General features: G+C 43.3%; 1 long non-coding RNA gene across 1 annotated transcript; it reads left to right on the top strand.

Moving 5' to 3' along the window:
- The first annotated feature begins 16,678 nt into the window (after positions 1-16,678).
- On the top strand, positions 16,679-17,967 carry LOC115193411 (uncharacterized). The gene is made up of 3 exons (XR_003878165.1): positions 16,679-16,874; positions 17,215-17,369; positions 17,599-17,967. It is a non-coding gene; the product is annotated as an uncharacterized LOC115193411 (long non-coding RNA).
- Positions 17,968-19,483: the final 1,516 nt, after the last annotated feature.

Here is a 19,483-nt window from a genome sequence, read left to right as displayed (position 1 = left end):
TGCAGCGATGAGACAAGACTGTAACTACCAAATGGATACCACGAAATTGGGGAGGAAAAAGAGGTACAAAAAAAAGAAGCACATGGCTGAGCTTTTTAATCACCACTTCATTAAGTCAGAATTCCTATTTGATTCAGACATGCCTCCTTGCCCGTCCAACATTTCCTCATCTCCCACCCCTTCCAATGCGACTAGCTCCGATGCTCCTCCCTCTTTTTCCCCTGCCCCACTACAAAATGTCTCCCTGCAGGCGGTCACTGAATCCGAGGTGCTAAAGGAGCTCCTTAAACTTGACCCCAAAAAAACATCTGGGTCAGATGGTTTCGAGCCTTTCTTCTTGAAGGTTGCTGCCCCTATAATCGCTAAGCCTATCTCTGACATTTTTAATCTGTCTCTCCTCTCTGGGGAGGTTCCCATTGCTTGGAAGGCAGCCACGGTTCATCCTTTATTTAAAGGGGGAGATCAAGCTGATCTTAACTGTTATAGGACAATTTCTATTTTGCCCTGTTTATCAAAAGTGTTGGAAAAACTTGTCAATAATCAACTGACTGGCTTCTTGATGTCTATAGTATTCTCTCTGATATGGTTTCCGCTCAGGTTATGGATGTGTCACTGCAACCTTAAAGGTCCTCAATGATGTCACCATTGCCCTTGATTCTAAGCAATGTTGTGCTGCTATTTTTATTGACTTGGCCAAAGCTTTTGATACGGTAGACCATTCCATTCTTGTGGGCCGGCTAAGGAATATTGGTGTCTCTGAGGGGTCTTTGGCCTGGTTTGCTAACTACTTCTCTCAATGAGTGCAGTGTATAAAGTCAGAACATCTGCCGTCTCAGCCACTGCCTGTCACCAAGGGAGTACCCCAAGGCTCGAACCTAGGCCCCACACTCTTCTCAATTTACATCAACAACATAGCTCAGGCAGTAGGAAGCTCTCTCATCCATTTATATGCAGATGATACAGTCTTATACTCAGCTGGCCCCTCCCCGGATTTTGTGTTTAAACGCTCTACAACAAAGCTTTCTTAGTGTCCAATAGGCTTTCTCTGCTTTCTCTGGGTTTAGAGCTTGAGAAGGCCTTTTGCCTTTTGGTAGGCCGTCATTGTAAATAAGAATTTGTTCTTAACTGACTTGCCTAGTTAAAGGTTACATAAGTAAATAAATTAAAAATTATGGTGGTGCAGTGGACTAATTCCATGGACAGAACTGAATATTATAGGTTCAAATCTCACTGATGCTGTGTCACAATTACAAAAGTATTTGTTTGAATGATTAATGCCTAAGGAAATGAATTTCCATGTGTTCTATCTACACTTAAAGTTAACCCCAAATGAGCTAGCAGTGTTAAGTCTTATTGAAACATTCAGTGAAGGTTTTAAGGAAGTTTTTGCCTAACCATTTTTTTCTGTTCTGTGTTAATAAAACCTCCCAGGTAACTTTCAAGGAACCAGAATAAAACGTTCCCAGAACCTCCCTGCAACCTAAAAATAAAGTTCCCAGAACAGGCAACATTTTCACTTCTGTTTTCAGAATGTTTAAAAAAGTTTTACAGGTCCGTAAACATATAGCTTAATTCCCACAAACAATGTGAAACCAAAAACATTACGTTCCCACAACTTTCAAGGAATCAAATGTGCTAGCTTGGCCACCTCTTCATTGCTGGAGGACAGTGTGTTCTGATTTCTATTGACAGACTTTGAAGTGTGCAGACAATGTCGGCCATCAGGTGGAATGTTGTACTTTGGTGATGGATATATGGGGTCGGTACCTTTTGCGCAAACAACCTCTGAGGAAGGTAAGTCACTCAGGTGTTCAAGCTCCTCTCAATGCAATTCACTGTACTGTAGGATATAGTGTCACATTTATTAGATTAATAATCGTTTCCTTTTAAATTGTTCTAGTAGTATCCTGCTAATTAAATGGTGATACCAGAGAAGCCGGTGTTTGGAGGATATATTGGCATGGTGTTAGGCCTGAGAGGTTACCAACATATTCAAATAATGATTGACATATTTTCATTAAACTTTATTTTGATTAATTTATTCATACTATTTCATCCTTCCACAAGATATAGTCCCGAAACAAATATACGGTTTCCATTGATCCGGTTGCCAGAGATGCGACCCAGTTGTTCAGTCTTTTTTTTCCTGTATCTACTCTATGCATGCGACCCAGTCGTTCGTTCTAAATGTTCCATTGCCATACTGGCTGGCAACATTGTTATCCCTTGCTTGCTAGCTAGCCAGCTACAGCTAATTTACAGAATAGCAGACAGAATAACAACAGTAGCTGCATTTGTTTAAGCTGTTTTCTAGTGACAATTATTTGGATACATCCAGAAGAATGAGCTAATGAGGCACGATTTCGCCTGGCATAGAAAATGTTCTCTCTCATTAGGACACTGTTGTTCAGAGGAGCTAGCCAACAACACAATAACTTCAAACTGAAGCTGGAAAGACTGCGAACTAGCCGCACTTCATTTCGTTTTCAATTTTTCCATGGACATTTATTTGCACAGTATATTGATAATGTCTAGATGCTTTTTATTTTTTTTATTTTTTTACATTTTAGTCATTTAGCAGACTTACAGTAATGAATGCATACATTTCATTTCATGCATTTATTTGTACTGGCCCCCCGTGGAGATCAAGTTTATAACTTCCCTGCCTGGGATGATGAAACAGTGGATTGCGCAGTGAGATGGAACAGAGTAAATAGGCATTTTAACATCATATTATTAGCCGGTGGTAACTTGTGGAATAGACACTGGATTGGGTTTTTAAGTCATCAGCATTCAGGATTTGACCCACCGGTTGTATAATGCATCGTAGCCTACTAGGCCTACATTACACTGCTAAGATGAATACAATCATAATTTTATTCAAAATACAAATAGAAGACAAAGTAGGGAAAGGAGTTTTGCCGCTACTGTAAATAGACTGTCTGTGCGCTTCACAGTATTTTGATTTCATGCCAGACCACCCCATTTTTTTGACAGCTCTAGCTCAAAGGTTTCTGATGTAAAAAGGGATTTACAAAATAAATTTGATAGACCGCTGCGCCACTCGGGAGCACAAAGGCACTGCATCTCAGTGCTAGAGGCATCACTACAGACCCTGGTTCGATCCCAGGCTGTATCACAACCGGCCGTGATTGGGAGTCCCATAGGGAGGTGCACAATTGGCCCAGCGTCGTTAGGGGAGGGTTTGGCCGAGGTAGGTTGTTATTGTAAATAAGAATTTGTTCTTAACTGACTTGTTAAATAAATACAATTTGAAGTGTGCTTTTTTTTTTTTTTTTTTGATACATAGATATATGGGAACATAGACAAACTGGATTGTGCACCATTTTGAAGGGACCAACGTATACTGGTCTTGGTGAGGAAATTTTGATGATGGTGATGACTCTGGGTGAAATTATATATTATATGAAAGGATTTATTTTAACAAATCTTGTAAGTCAATCTTATCTGATTATGTACTGTATCACGAAATAAAAGAAAGCACACTTCAATCAATCACATTTATTTTGCAAACCATTTTTACATCAGCAAATTGTCACAGTGTTTTACAGATATCCAGCCTAAAACCCACAATTAATAGAGGGTGCAAACACTTCAAGACTGTAAGATCAGATGGCTTTTCATGTTTTAGGAAGTCAAGGTTTGTGGTGTGGTGGTAAGGGGGATGATAGTCGGGGAACAGTCCGGGGCACGCCAGGTAATCAGCAGCACATGATAGGCAGTACGACCAGGTGGATTGGGGACAGGCACAGCCAGGAATCATCAGGCCAGGGTGCCCTCAGGCACAGAGAGAGAATAGGGTGATTAGCGGGAGCATTCAGATCCAATTTGTTTTATTGATATTCATAATTTTGTCTATCAATTGCACTTTTTATGAACATATAATTTAATACACCTATTAACAAAACAATCATTACATTCATTTCATATTGCATCTGGGGTGAAAAATACATGTATTCTACTTTAAATCTCACTAACTTTATAATTTGACTTAAATGTTTCATCTTTATTATTAAAATTGTGAAGGGCTTTACAAAATAAATGTGATTGATTATGCTCCCGAGTGGCGCAGCATTAAAACTGCATTGTTGGTTAAGGACTTGTAAGTAAGCTTTTTAAATTTTATTTTATTTAACCTTTATTTAACTTGGCAAGTGAGTTAAGAACAAATTATTATTTACAATGACGGCCTACCAAAAGGCAAAAGTCCTCCTGCGGGGACGGGGGCTGGAATTAAAACAAAAAATATATAACATATAAATATAGGACAAAACACACTTTCCCGACAAGAGAGACAACACAACACTACATAAAGAGAGACCTAAGACAACAACATAGCAAGGCAGCAACACATGGCAACACAGCATGGTAGCAACATAGTAGCAAAACAACATGGTAGCAGCACAAAACATGGTACAAACATTATTGGGCACAGACAACAGCACAAATGGCAAGAAGGTAGAGACAACAATAGATCACGCAAAGCAGCCACAACTGTCAGTAAGACATTTCATGGACACACTCTTGATTGAGCGTTTCACTGTAAGGTCTACAGCTGTTGTATTCTGCACATGTGACAAATAAAATGTGATTTGATTTGAATAATGTTCTGTAAAAGGAGTTCATGCCAACAAATCCAATACATGTAGTGTTGCCTGGAGAAGTGTGTATACTCTAATTTTGTCACAATTTTTCCAAACAGCCCCACCGGTGAAGGAAAGGCGCCCTGTGTGAAGAATTCTATGAGTAACAGCGCCATACACTCTAAATGACCTACATTGATGAATCCCATATTGGTCTTTCACAGCCAGGCCAACCCAAGCTGTAATGTGCAGTAGGATAATAGTAGGCCTACTATTGAAACAGATAAACTGAGTCAGAAATTCACAGGTTTCAGATTTTCTCAAATGTTGTGGTTTTTCTGTTAGAACATACTTTTTTAAAGTCCATAATAATGCATAAACCACATCAGGAGACCACTTTTGAGGTCTGGGAAAAATCTAAGAAATGGTGGTTTTTGAGAGTAGTTACCCTTTAATTCAAGTGTGAAGGCACCTAGCACTATTGTTTGATTAGTGGTGATTCTGTAGCACATGAGATGGATTTTGCAAAAGAAGTCGGCCACTTTATTGACGCAATGGTTACTTTGGTTATTTTGTTGCTAGTTAACATTTAATTAATTTTGTGTGTCATCACAACTTTCTGAGAAATTTCAACTAAAACGATAATGTGGTAAGTTGATCAAATGTTTTTACATTTGGAAAAAGTTGTAGATATATGAAGTTAGATCTACAATTGTTTTTTAAATATACAACAATGAAGGCCTTAAGATAAATAATCCACTTGTTTAGAGAGAAAAATATAGTTTTTGAGTAAAGTAGTAACCCCAATGGTGAAACAAGCTCCCTCACGATGCCAGGACAGCAGAGTCAATCACCACCTTCCGTAGACACCTGAAACCCCACCTCTTTAAGGAATACCTGGGATAGGATATAGTAATCCTTCTAACCCCCCCCCCCCCCCAAAAAAAAGATATAGATGTACTATTGTAAAGTGGTTGTTCCACTGGATATCATAAGGTGAATGCACCAATTTGTAAGTCGCTCTGGATAAGAGCGTCTGCTAGGGGGTAACTGGCCCCTGGGAGCTAGTTACCCCTTTATGGTAATGAATGTGTTTCTACCCATCATTTAGACAATGACTAGCCCAGTTAGTGCTAGTTTTTGCTAACTTGCTCGCTAGCGAGTTCACTTGCAGGAAATGCGAGCCAACTAGCTAGTTAACATAAGCTGCTAGGAGTGCTAGCTAGCAAACTTACTAAATAAAATAAAATCACATTTTATTTGTCACATGCGCTGAATACAACAGACCTTACAGTGAAATGCTTACTTACCAGCCCTTTACCAACAATGCATTTTTAAGAAAAATAAGTGTTTAGTAAAAATAGAAATAACAAAAAAGTAAAAATAACTAATAATTAGCAGCAGTAAAATAACAGTAGCGAGGCTATATACAGGGGGTACTGGTACAGAGTCAATGTGCGGGGGCACAGGTTTGTTGAGGTAATTGAGGTAATATGTACATGTAGGTAGAGTTAAAGTGACTATGCATGGATAATAAACAGAGAGTAGCACCGGTATCGCTTGCCGTGGGGTAGCAGAGAGAACAGTCTATGACTAGGGTAGGTGGAGTCTTTGACAATGTTTAGGGCCGTTCTCTGACACCGCCTGGTATAGAGGTCCTGGATGTCAGGAAGCTTGGCCCCATTGATGTACTGGGCCGTACACACTACCCTCTGTAGTGCCTTGCGGTCGGAGGTCGAGCAGTTGCCATATCAGACAGTGATGCAACCAGTCAGGATGTTCTCGATGGTGCAGCTGAAGAATTTGAGGATCTGAGGACCCATGCCAAATCATTTCAGTCTCCTGAGGGGGAATAAGCTTTGTCGTGCCCTCTTCACAACTGTCTTGGTGTGTTTGAGCCATGATAGTTTGTTGGTGATATGGACACCAAGGAACTTGAAGCTCTCAACCTGCTCCACTACAGCCCTGTCCTCCTTTGTCCTGAGGATCGGCAATCAGGCATACCACTGTTGTGTCGTTGTCACGACTTCCGCCGAAGTCGGTTCCTCTCCTAGTTCGGGCGACGTTCGGCGGTCGACGTCACCGGCCTTCTAGCCATCGCCGATCCACCTTTCATTTTCCATTGGTTTTGTCTTGTCTTCCCTCACACCTGGTTTCAATTCCATCAATTACATGTTGTGTATTTAACCCTCTGTTCCCCACATGTCCTTGTCCGGAATTCTTTATTGTAAGAGTTTGTGCACGTTATGTCTGGCGTGTGAAGGGTTTTGTCCCATTGTATTTATTTATTGTTTTGTTCACTGTGATTTTTATTATTAAACTGCACCATTGTAACACAGTCTTTGCTCTCCTGCGCCTGACTTCTCTGCCGCCAGTACGCACGCATTACAGTCGTCGGCAAACTTAATGACGGTCTTGGAGTCGTGCCTGGTCATGCTGTCATGGGTGAACAGGGATTACAGGAGGGGACTGAGCACGCATCCCTGAGGGGACCCCGTATTGAGGATCAGCATGGCAGATATGTTGTTACCTACCCTTACCACCTGGGGGTGGCCTGTCAGGAAGTCCAGGACATGTGCAACATCATTTTCCCCCCATATTTTATTTAATAAATTAAAATCAGACAACTAGACTTAGCTGTTAAGTAATACTTATTAAATAATTTCTAAATAAATCTGATTAAATGGATTTTATCACACTTGTGTGAAACCCTATGCCATAATCTTCTATCGGGGTAACTGGCGCCCCCAGGGGCCAACACCCCTTTTCTAAAAACATTTCATAAAATAACAAAAACTGTAGCCATTTATTTCCCTTTCTAGTTTATTCGCCTAAGCATGACCTTCATCCACATACCAATTTTAATCCAAACGTTGCTTTTTTTTGTGTCAGCAATTAGACATTGTTCTTAGGGAGGACTAGTTACCCCCTAGTACCCTACGCATATTTTCCCAGTTCGATTTAAGAAGGAAATGTACCTTTGCCGTGGCCTTTGAAGCCTGAATGGAGATTTATTTATGTACGAACCGGTATACATTCCTTTTTAGGACAGTAAAATGAAATAATATGAGTGTGTTGGAGTTACCGGCAGATGGTGATATTGAGTCGTTATGGTTCATATCAGTTTGTAGCCCTTTCCTGCATGCAGATTACCTAGCGGCCTCATGGGTGGAATGTTATTAATATTTTTCATAATTAATAAACATTACTATTTTTAAATTAAGAAAATCAAGTGTTTCTATGTCAAACGGTTTTGTTATTTCAGTCTTCGGTGGTGAATATAAAGTGTAATATTGGGATGAAAACTCCAAAATGTAATACATTTCAACTCTATATCTGACATGGTACAGGTGTCTTCTTTTTTTCAAGCCCATAACCATGTGTGTGAAGTGTATACTGTTGTTTCAGATACAGGCTACCAAGAAACATTCTAAATGAACGACTTTTACTTCCCATCCTCTCTCCTCTTTCCCCTTTCTCCTCTTCCTTCCAGTGGAACCCTTTAACTCCAATCAAACTGGCTGGTCTGAAATGGACATCTGATCCTAAACTTAAAGCAGTACATATAGCAGGTTTCCCATTCTCCTCCCTATGCCTAGCAGAAACAGTAGACGCTGTGGGGGTTAAGATTATTTGAAGGAATGGGGTAGAAAAATAACAGTTACCACTTCCTTCATAGATCATTCGTAAAATACATTTTGGGACAGTTTCCCAGACACTGGTTAAGCACTGTCAGACGGTTGCTAGGAGTGGTGGTAGGAGTCAGGCGCAGAGAGCAGAGGTACAGAACTTCGTGTTTATTTTGAACAAAAGCCAACACGATAAACGCCAACACAAACGGCGTGGGTAAATTGCCAAGTGCCCAAAACAGGTGCACAGCCTGCAATTAATAATAAGTAAATAAACGCCAGCACATCCAACGATAAATTACAACCTGACGCTAAAATAATCCCGCACAACACTGGGCGGGCTAACCAGGCTTAAATAACCAAAATCAATAAACCAAATGAGGGACAGGTGCAAACAATAAGACATACCAAATGAAAAGGAAAAAAGGATCAGCGGCGGCTAGTAGGTCGGTGACGATGACCGCCGAGCGCCGCCCGAGCAGGCAGGGGAGCCACCTTCGATGGGATTCGTGACAAGCACAAGCATGTGTCATCCTCTCATGTCACTACAGAGGACAGAGAAAGCACTGAAGATGGGTTCAGAGACGGAAGTCCCAGTCTATCAAGCATGTGCTGTCAACAACAAATGCAGATCAGTACTGACCAAATGGATTGCACGGAAAGATGCCCTGCATCTGCTATTGGATCCACAATTCGCCCAGGAAGAGGAGTCATTTTAGAAGGACATGGATTGTCAGGATGGATGAATCCAAGCCACTTGAAATGATATCTACTTTGTGTGTGTGTGTGTGTGTGTGTGTTATGGTGGGAAATTGCAAGATGATGTGTTATTTATTTATTTATTTCACCTTTATTTAACCAGGTAGGCAAGTTGAGAACAAGTTCTCATTTACAATTGCGACCTGGCCAAGATAAAGCAAAGCAGTTCGACAACATACAACAACACAGAGTTACACATTGAGTAAACAACATACAGTCAATAATACAGTAGAAAAAAAAATAAGACTATATACAATGTGAGCAAATGATGTGAGATAAGGGAGGTAAAAGCAAAAAAATGCCATGGTGGCAAAGTAAATAAAGTATAGCAAGAAAAACACTGGAATGGTAGATTTGTAGTTTGAAGAAAGTTCAAAGTTCAAATATAAATAATATGGTGCAAAGGAGCAAAATAAATAAAATAAATAAATACAGTAGGGGAAGAGGTAGTAGTTTGGGCTAAATTATAGATGGGCTATGTACAGGTGCAGTGATCTGTGAGCTGCTCTGACAGCTGGTGCTTAAAGCTAGTGAGGGAGATAAGTGTTTCCAATTTCAGAGATTTTTGTAGTTCGTTCCAGTCGTTGGCAGCAGAGAACTGGAAGGAGAGACGACCAAAGGAGGAGTTGGCTTTAGGGGTGACCAGAGAGATATACCTGCTGGAGCGCGTGCTACAGGTGGGTGCTGCTATGGTGACCAGTGAGCGGAGATAAGGGGGGACTTTACCTAGCAGGGTCTTGTAGATGACCTGGAGCCAATGTGTTTGGCGACGATTATGAAGTGAAGGCCAGCCAATGAGAGCATACAGATCGCAGTGGTGGATACTGTTTAATACTGGTTAATACTGTTTATGCATCATATAAGGCTTCCCAGTACTCTCTCATTTGTGTCTGTGGGACTGAGTTGGGCCTCTGAGGCTTGGCGCTAGCAATTGATTTATGATGGCTTGGTGATAGAACCTACAGCCTGCATTCCATTGAATGATTAGTGTCTGTGAAATGCTGGCCTGTCTGCCAGGGCCAGGTTAACCCTCCCTCCAGTTTCTCTCCCACATGCAGAAGAACACTGGACTTGTTGCGTTAATATCTGTGTGTTAAGGAGAACAAAACGGAGATGATAACACTGCATAAACAAGCAGTAAATGACCTAGAGACAGAAACCTGCCGCAATGTAAATCTCGCTGTCTGTTGCTTGATAGCACAATGTACCTTTTTGTATAATTCTACACATGTTGTTTGTCATGAACATTCAGGAGGATGTACTTTGCTATAAAGAGCTGTAACCCAAATCTGCTTGTTGGGCTCTCAACGATCACCAATGGGTGGTCGTTGACCAGCTCCATTATTGAAATACTAAATCGATAAGAAAGATTGATTGTTTGAAGAAACAACAGTCTCTCTCACTTGGTTAGAATTTCCACGTGTGTGTGTGTGTGTGTGCGTGCGTGCATATACTGTATACGTCTGTCTACCGAGAAATCTTCTGGGATAAACACCCCTGGCCCCATCCCCTTGGACCCCCACTCATCCCCTCTGGAGGGTGCCTCTTCCTGGCTGACTATAGGAGCTATACTATCCTTCTGCTGTTGGCTCTGGTTCCTGTTGCTCTTTGTTCTCTGCAACACATACACCAAGCTCAGGTAAACCTAAATAACTACCTGGGGACAGAGCCTTTGGGACCTTTGTGGTCAAGTTTTGATGTAGACGTTGAAATACATTTATTTTCCAGTCAAGACCAGGAGGAGGTGGAGCTGGTGCCTATTCACTCAGGTGTGGCCTATCATCGTTAAAAGGAGCCACACTTTGCCCCAGGAAGTCAATAACAGTAGTGAGTCTAAAACTGCCAAGAAACACTATGTGACCCAAGATAATTAATTTGACAGTCCTATCTACACTACACTAAAAGTATGTGGACACCTGCTCATCGAGCATCTCTTTCCAAAATCATGGGTATTAATATGGAGTTGGTCCCCCCTTTGCTGCTTTAACAGCACTCTTCTGGGAGGGCTTTCCACTAGATGTTGGAACATTGCTGTGCGGACTTGCTTCCATTCAGCCACAAGAGCATTAGTGAGGTCGGGCACTGATGTTGGGGGATTAGGCCTGGGTCGCAGTCTGCGTTCCAATTCATCCCAAAGGTGTTCATTGGGGTTGAGGTTCATTGGGGTTGAGGTTCATTGAGGTATGGACCCCACTTTGTGCACGGGGGCATTGTCATGCTGAAACAGGAAAGGGCCATCCCCAAACTGTTGGCACAAATTTGGAAGCACAGACTTGTCTGTAATGTCATTGTATGCTGTAGCATGAAGATTTCCCTTCACTGGAACTAAGGGGCCTAGCCTGAACCATGAAAAGCAGCCCCAGACCATTATTCCGCCTCCACTAAACTTTACAGTTGGCACTTTGCATTGGGGCAGGTAGTGTTCTACTGGCATCCGCCAAACTCAGATTAGTCTGTCGGACTGCCTGATGGTGAAGTGTGATTCATCACTCCAGAGAACTAATTTCCACTGCCCCAGAGTCCAACTACTTCAGCCAACGCTTGGCATTGTGCATGGTGATTTTAGGCTTGTGTGCGGCTGCTCGGCCATGGAAACTCATTTCATGAAGCTCCTGAAGAACAGTTATTTTGCTGAGGTTGCATCCAGAGGCAGTTTAGAACTCGGTAGTGAGTGTTACAGATGATATTTTACGCGATTTAGCACTCGCCGATCCCGTTATGTGATCTTGTGTGGCTTCACGGCTGAGCCGTTGTTGCTCCTAGACGTTTCCACAATAACAGCACTTACAGTTGGCCGGGGGAGCTCTAGCAGGGCAGACATTTTATGAACTGACTTGTTGGAAGGTGGCATCGTATGATGGTGCCGCGTTGAAAGTCACTGAGCTCTTCAGTAAGGCCATTCTACTGCCAACGTTTGTCTATGGAGAATGCATGGCGGTGTGCTCAATTTCATACACCTGTCAGCAACAAGTGTGGATGAAATAACCCAATCCACTAATTTGAAGGGATGTCCACATACTTTTGTATTTATAGTGTATATCTGGTCGATATATATCCTGATAATTATGCATGTTTCAGTTAATTATAATCTGTTTTGACTCTGTACCTCCAGGAGAGTTTGGCTCTTTACTCCAGAGGAATGGATGGATATCAAAATAGTGGTCAAGACCATGAGATGTACACATCATTCAGGGATATCTTGAATTATCCCCATGTAAAGTTAATGTAGCCTATTCCTTCGGACTTTATATATGATCCCTATGTGGCTTCAGTTGGAATCCACGTTCAGGAGGACTTAGTCGTTTCTGAAGGAAGCAGAGAACATGCAGCATTTTGACCATAAAGTCATCAGACTTCTAGCTCACCTTACTCTGAAACGTATTTTAACGCTGACTTCAATGCTAATATTCTATTCAAGATTCCATTCATCATCCAAATTCTGGCTGCAATATTGGCGTCCTTTGAAAGTTGGTTGTAATGTCTGTTTGTCCTGCAGGGTTACTTTGGAGCAGGAGCAGGATTCTCCCCTGCCAGTGCCTCTGGTGATCCTACCCTTCATGAAGCATGGAGACCTGTGCCGGTTCCTCATTGCTACCTGCTACGGGGATATTCCCATGGTGAGTCACACACACACACACACACACACACACACACACACACACACACACACACACAGAGGCAAGGACGCACATAACACATACAGTTTTTTCCCCGGTTTTTTTAATTTCACCTTTATTTAACCAGTTAGGCCAGTTGAGAACAAGTTCTCATTTACAACTGCGACCTGGCCAAGATAAAGCAAAGCAGTGCGACAAAAACAACAACACAAAGTTACACATAAACAAACGCACGGTCAATAACACAATAGAGAAATCTATGTATAGTGTGTGCAAATGTAGAAGAGTAGGGGGTAGGCAATAAATAGGCCATGGGGGCTAAATAATTACAATTTAGCATTAACACTGGAGTGATAGATGTGCAGATGATGATGTGCAAGTAGAGATACTGGGGTGCAAAAGAGCACGAGGGTAAGTAATAATATGGGGATGAGGTAGTTGGGTGTGCTATTTACAGATTGGCTGTGTACAGGTACAGTGATCGGTAAGCTGCTCTGACAGCTGATGCTTAAAGTTAGAGAGGGAGATACAAGACTCCTGCTTCAGTGATTCGTTCCAGTCATTGGCAGCAGAAAACTGGGAGGAAAGGCAGCCAAAGGAAGTGTTGGCTTTGAGGATGACCAGTGAAATATACCGGCTGTAGCGCGTGCTACGGGTGGGTGTTGCTATGGTGACCAGTGAGCTGAGATAAGGCGGGGCTTTACCTAGCAGAGACTTATAGATGACCTGGAACTAGTGGGCTTGGTGACGAATATGAAGCAAGGGCCAGCCAACGAGAGCATACAGGTTGCAGTGGTGGGTTGTATATGGGGCTTTGGTGACAAAACGGATGGCACTGTGATAGACTACATCCAGTTTGCTGAGTAGAGTGTTGCAGGCTATTTTGTAAATGAGTGAGTCTGGAAGGAGAGTTTACAGTCTAACCAGACACCAAGGTATTTGTAATTGTCCACATATTCTAGGTCAGAACCGTCCAGAGTAGTGATGCTAGTCGGTCGGTCGGTCAGGTGCGGGCAGCAATCGGTTGAAGAGCAAGCACTTAGTTTGACTAGCATTTAAAAGCAGTTGGAGGCCATGGAAGGAGTGTTGTATGGCGTTGAAGCTCGTTTGAAGGTTTGTTAGCACAGTGTCCAAAGAAAGGCCAGATGTATACAGAATGGTGTCGTCTGCATAGAGGTGGATCAGAGAATCACCAGCAGCAAGAGCGACATCATTGATATATACAGAGAAAAGAGTCGGCCTGAGAATTGAACCCTGTGGCACACCCATAGAGACTGCCAGAGGTCCGGACAACAGGCCCTCCGATTTGACACATGGAACTCTATCTGAGAAGTAGTTGGTAAACCAGGCGAGGCAGTCATTTGAGAAGCCAAGGCTATTGAGTCTGCCGATAAGAATGCGGTGATTGAGTTGAAAGCCTTGGACAGGTCGACGAAGACAGCTGCACAGTACTGTCTTTTATCGATGGTGGCTATGATATCGCTTAGGACCTTGAGCGTGGCTGAGGTGCACCCATGACCAGCTCGGAAACAGATTGCATAGTGGAGAAGGTCCGGTAGGGTTTTGGGCAAGTTGCTGCAGGGGGTGCTGAGATGTTGGCCGGGGTAGGGGTAGCCAGGTGGAAAGCATGGCCAGCTGTAGAAAAATGCCTATTGAAATGATCGATTATCATATATTTATCGGTAGTGACAGTGTTTCCTATCCTCAGTGCAGTGAGCAGCTGGGAGGAGGTGCTCTTATTCTCCATGGACTTTAGTGTCCCAAAACTTTTTGGAATTAGTGCTACAGGAAACAAATTTCTGTTTGAAAAAGCTAGCCTTAGCTTTCCTAACTGACTGAATATATTGGTTCCTGACTTCCCTGAAAAGTTGGATATCGCGGGGGCTATTCGATGCTAATGCAGAACGCCACAGGATGTTTTTGTGTTGGTCAAGGGCAGTCAAGTCTGGGAGTGAACCAAGGGCTATATCTGTTCTTAGTTCTACATTTTTTTAATGGGGCATGCTTATTTAAGATGGTGAGGACAGCACTTTTGAAGAGCAACCAGGCATCCTCTACTGACGGGATGAGGTCAATATCCTTCCAGGATACCCGGGCCAGGTCGATTAGAAAGGCCTGTTCGCTGAAGTGTTTTAGGGAGCGTTTGACAGTGATGAGGGGTGGTCATTTGACCTCGGACTCATTACGCACGCAGGCAATGAGGCAGTGATCGCTGAGATCCTGGTTGAAGACAGCAGAGGTGTATTTAGAGGGAAAGTTGGTCAGGATGATATCTAAGAGGGTGCCCATGGTTACGGCTTTAGGGTTGTACCTGGTAGGTTCTTTGATAATTTGTGTGAGATTGAAGGCATCTAGCTTAGATTGTAGGATGGCTGGGGGGTTAAGCATGTCCCAGTTTAGGTCACCTAACAGTACGAACTCTGAAGATAGATGGGGGGTGATCAATTCACATATGGTGTCCAGGGCACAGCTGGGGGCTGAGGGGGGGTCTATAGCAAGCGGCAACGGTGAGAGACTTGTTTCTGGAAAGGTGGATTTTTAAAAGTAGAAGCTCTAATTTTTTGGGCACAGACCTGGATAGTATGACAGAACTCTGCAGGCTATCTCTGCAGTAGTTTGCAACACCGCCCCTTTTGGCCGTTCTATCTTGTCGGAAAATGTTATCGTTAGGGATGGAAATTTCAGGATTTTTGGTGGCCTTCCTAAGCCAGGATTCAGACACGGCTATGACATCCGTGTTGGTGGAGTGTGCTAAAGCAGTGAATAAAACACATTTTGGGAGGAGGCTTCTAATGTTAACATGCATTAAACCAAGGCTTTTATGATTACAGAAGTCAACAAATGAGAGCGCCTGAGGAATAGGAGTGATGCTGGGGGCTGCAGGGCCTGGGTTAACCTCTACATCACCAGAGGAACAGAGGAGGAGTAGGATAAGGGTGCGGCTAAAGGCTATAAGAATTGGTCGTCTAGTGCATTCGGAACAGAGTGTAAATGGAGCAGGTTTCTGGGCGGGGAAGAATAGATTCAAGGCATAATGTACAGACAAGGGTATGGTGGGATGTGAGTACAGTGGAGGTAAAGCTAGGCAGTGAGTGACGATGAGAGAGATTTTGTCTCTAGAGGCACCATTTAAGCCAGGTGAAGTCACTGCATGAGTGTGGGGTGGAACAAAAGGGCTAGCTAAGGCATATTGAGCAGGGCTGGAGGCTCTACAGTGAAATAAGACAATAATCACTAACCAAAACAGCAATAGACAAGGCATATTGACATTAGGGAGAGGCATGTGTAGCCGAGTGATCATAGGTTCCAGTGAGTAGCTAGGCGAGCTGGAGACACGGCGATTCAGACAGCTAGCAGGCCGGGGCTAGCAGATGGGTGTCAGGGGGACGTCACAACGGGCGAGCCTGTTGAAACACCCTCGAACAGCTACGTCGGCAGACCAGTCGTGATGGATCGGCAGGGCTCCGTGTCGGCAGCAAAGGGTCCAGGCCAATTGGCAAAAGAGGTATTGAAGCCCAGGAAATGTCTGATGGATCTCTTCGGCTAGCCGGGAGATGGGCCTAGCTCGAGGTTAGCTCCAGGCTAACTGGTGCTTGCTTCGGGACATGCGATGATCCGGTGTAAAGGTTTAGAGCTTGCGATAGGAATCCGGAGATGTGATAGAGAAAAATCTGTCCGATATGCTCAGCGTTGATATCGCTCTGTGCAGACTGGCAGGAATTGACCAGGCTGAGGCTGGCTGATGTCCTAGTTAATGGTGATGACCGCTAGCAGGTCTAACTGACTACTAGCTAGTAGCTAGTCTCTGACTAATATGTGTATTATAAATTATTACCTCTCCCCTCCTCACAGTTTGTGCCCCACCAGAGTCTCCTGCGCTTCATGGTTTACATTGCAGTAGGGATGGAGTATCTGAGTTCGAAGGGGTTTCTGCACAGGGACCTGGCTGCACCCAACTGCATGTGAGTCCACCAGGGGATGCCATTCAGTCAGTGATGGGAGCCCCACATAAGGCCTCCTTGTTCAAAGGAAGACTGCATCTGCCCACACCATTTGTATTCAGCTTGGACTTACTATGAGATGGACGCAACCAACAATTTCAATGAGGATGGATAAGGGTGTTCAAGGACATAGTATAAAGCCATAGATATTAGAATTGTGGGATGGATGGATACAGTTGTTGGAAACTCAATTGAAACAAAGCAAGCCATAATGAGTAGGCCTACAGATGATCATGAATTAGTGAACATGTTTTCTTTGTTGCTGTAAGTATATGTATGAAAGTGTATAATAGTATAGTTGAAAAGTATAGTTGACTACCTGTCATAATTGGTGTGTGTGTGTGTGTGTGTGTGTGTGTGTGTGTGTGTGTGTGTGTGTGTGTGTGTGTGTGTGTGTGTGTGTGTGTGTGTGTGTGTGTGTGTGTGTGTGTGTGTGTGTGTGTGTGTGTGTCTGCTTGCCTGCATACGTGTCTGCTTGCCTGCATACGTGTCTGCTTGCCTGCATACGTGTCTGCTTGCCTGCATACGTGTCTGCTTGCCTGCATACGTGTCTGCTTGCCTGCATACGTGTGTGCCTGCCTGCATACGTGTGTGACTTTCCTAGGTTGGGGGATGACTTGCGTGTGTTTGTGTGGCTGACTCTCCAAGAAGATATACAGCAACAAATACTACAGGCAGACAGTGGTCGTCCACATGCCGGTCAAGTGGATGGACATAGAGAGCCTATTAGAGTCCATCTTTACCAGCAATAGTGTCGTGGTAAGTCACACCTGACTCGGATGACTAAGATATCACTGGCATGACATCTGACTGACTCATAAGGAGTCCCGGGAGTTTTTCCTGACCTGAAAAGGCCTGACTAATTCGCTAGCAGAGGCTGATCATAATGAATGCATGTTTATAACTGGCTGTTATGTCAATTCATGTTTAAATTGAAGAAAATGTGTGTGTGTGTGTGTTCGTGCGTGTGTCTGTCCCTCTACTACAGTGGTCATTTGGGGTCACGAATTGGGAGATAGTATCGAGGGAAAGGACACCTTATCCTGGAGTCCACAACTATGAGCTCCTGGAGATGCTGAACACTGGACACAGACTCAAACCACCTGAGTCCTCACTTTATTCTAGTCTAGTAGTGTGACATCACATGTTATGGAATCACATGTTATGTTGTGTAGCTCAGTGCATGTTCACAACAGCTGATGCTAGTTTTGTGACCATAGATACTGTAGCCATTAGCCACTGTTTGCAATTGAATGTGTGAGTGCAATAATTCATTGAGAACTATGATTTATATTTCAAGAAATATGAACATACGTTAACATATTTTTGCACCAACGTTCACACATAATTTGCTGTATTTAGTGATTCACCCAGTTTTCAGATTCACAAAGAGTTGTTGACAACTTGGGCCCCGTTTGTAAAAAAAAAAAAAAAATTTTTTTTTTTTTATGTAACCTTTATTTAACTAGGCAAGTCAGTTAATAGCAAATTCTTATTTACAATGGCGGCTTACCCCGGACGACGCTGGGCCAATTGTGCGCCGCCCTATGGGACTCCCAATCACAGCCGGATGTGATACAACCTGGAATCGTATCAGGGACTGTAGTGACGCCTCATGCACTGAGATGCAGTGCCTTAGACCACTGTGTCACTTGGGAGCCCCAAAGTAACGTGCTGCTGGTTTCTCCCCTTAATATTTATTGGCTAGCTTCTGGACCGCCCCTGTAATTCTGCAGCCCTTACTAATTAAATCAATGCGAGCCTTAAGCACAATAGGCTGTAACTGAGTGTTGAACATGTACACATAGGTGACATTGTCTGTGTAATTAATCAGATGTCCCCACTGCCTCTCTCTCTCCCCTTCTCTATCTCAATCCATCTTCCTTTCCCTCTTTCTGGTACTGTACTGTCTCACTTTTCCTTTGTTCTGTCTCTCTCCATTTTTCTTCTTCTTTCTGCACTGTATATCTAGTTATCTCTCTCCCCCCAGGTATGAGGTGATGCTGAGTTTTTGGTACATGGAACTGGGACAGAGGCCTGGTTTCAGGGAGCTTGGGGAGAGGCTGAAAGCCCTTCTGTGTGAGCTGCCACCGCTGGAGGCTAGCCAGGAGGCCCAATACATAAACCAGGGCCTGTAGGCTGCCAATGGGGTGCCAACAAACACGGAGGACACAGCGGCCTCGATTTTCGACGAGGGCGCGGTAGGGAACGTGTACCTGCCCACCCCTGTGGGTTTGTGGCTAATGCTAAACCTCCACCCAAGAAAGAGGAGGAGGACTCACCCAAGGAAGAGGAGGAGGAGGAAGGATATCTGTTGGGTATTAAAAGTGGATCTGCTGTTAAGACAGTGGATAATGAAAGAGCTGTGGGTGTTTTTATACGTCCTTTTCGTGACAGAGAATCTACTCTTTAAATCGTGCTCTGGTGTTTTTGTGTTTCAGTCAGTTTGGTGTTTTATGTTCTGTCAACTACAGTAATCCAAGCGTGTTTGAATGTATTTATTCAATGTGTTAGCTCTGTGGTTAGATATCAGTGCACAAATCAACATAGGGTTAGGGTTATTTTTTTGACACCACATTCCAAAAAGCAAGTTCTGCAGACTCTGGTTTTGTCTAATCTTGATTATTGTCCAGTCGTGCGGTCCATTTACTGCAAGGAAAGACCTAGTTAAGCTGCAGCTGGCCCAGAACAGAGCGGCACATTTTGCTCTTCATTGTAATCAGAGGGCTGATATAAATACTATGCATGCCAGTCTCTCTTGGCTAAGAGTTGAGGAGAGACTGACTGCATTACTTCTTCTTTTTATAAGAAACAATGTGTAAAATCCCAAGTTGTTTGCATAGTCAACTTACACACAGCTCTGACACACCCAC

This window comes from Salmo trutta, chromosome 5 (genome assembly GCF_901001165.1).
Source record: "Salmo trutta chromosome 5, fSalTru1.1, whole genome shotgun sequence".
NCBI classification, from domain to species: Eukaryota; Metazoa; Chordata; class Actinopteri; order Salmoniformes; family Salmonidae; genus Salmo; species Salmo trutta.
Note: the sequence above shows the minus strand (reverse complement) of the source record. Positions and strands in the feature narration are given on the sequence as shown.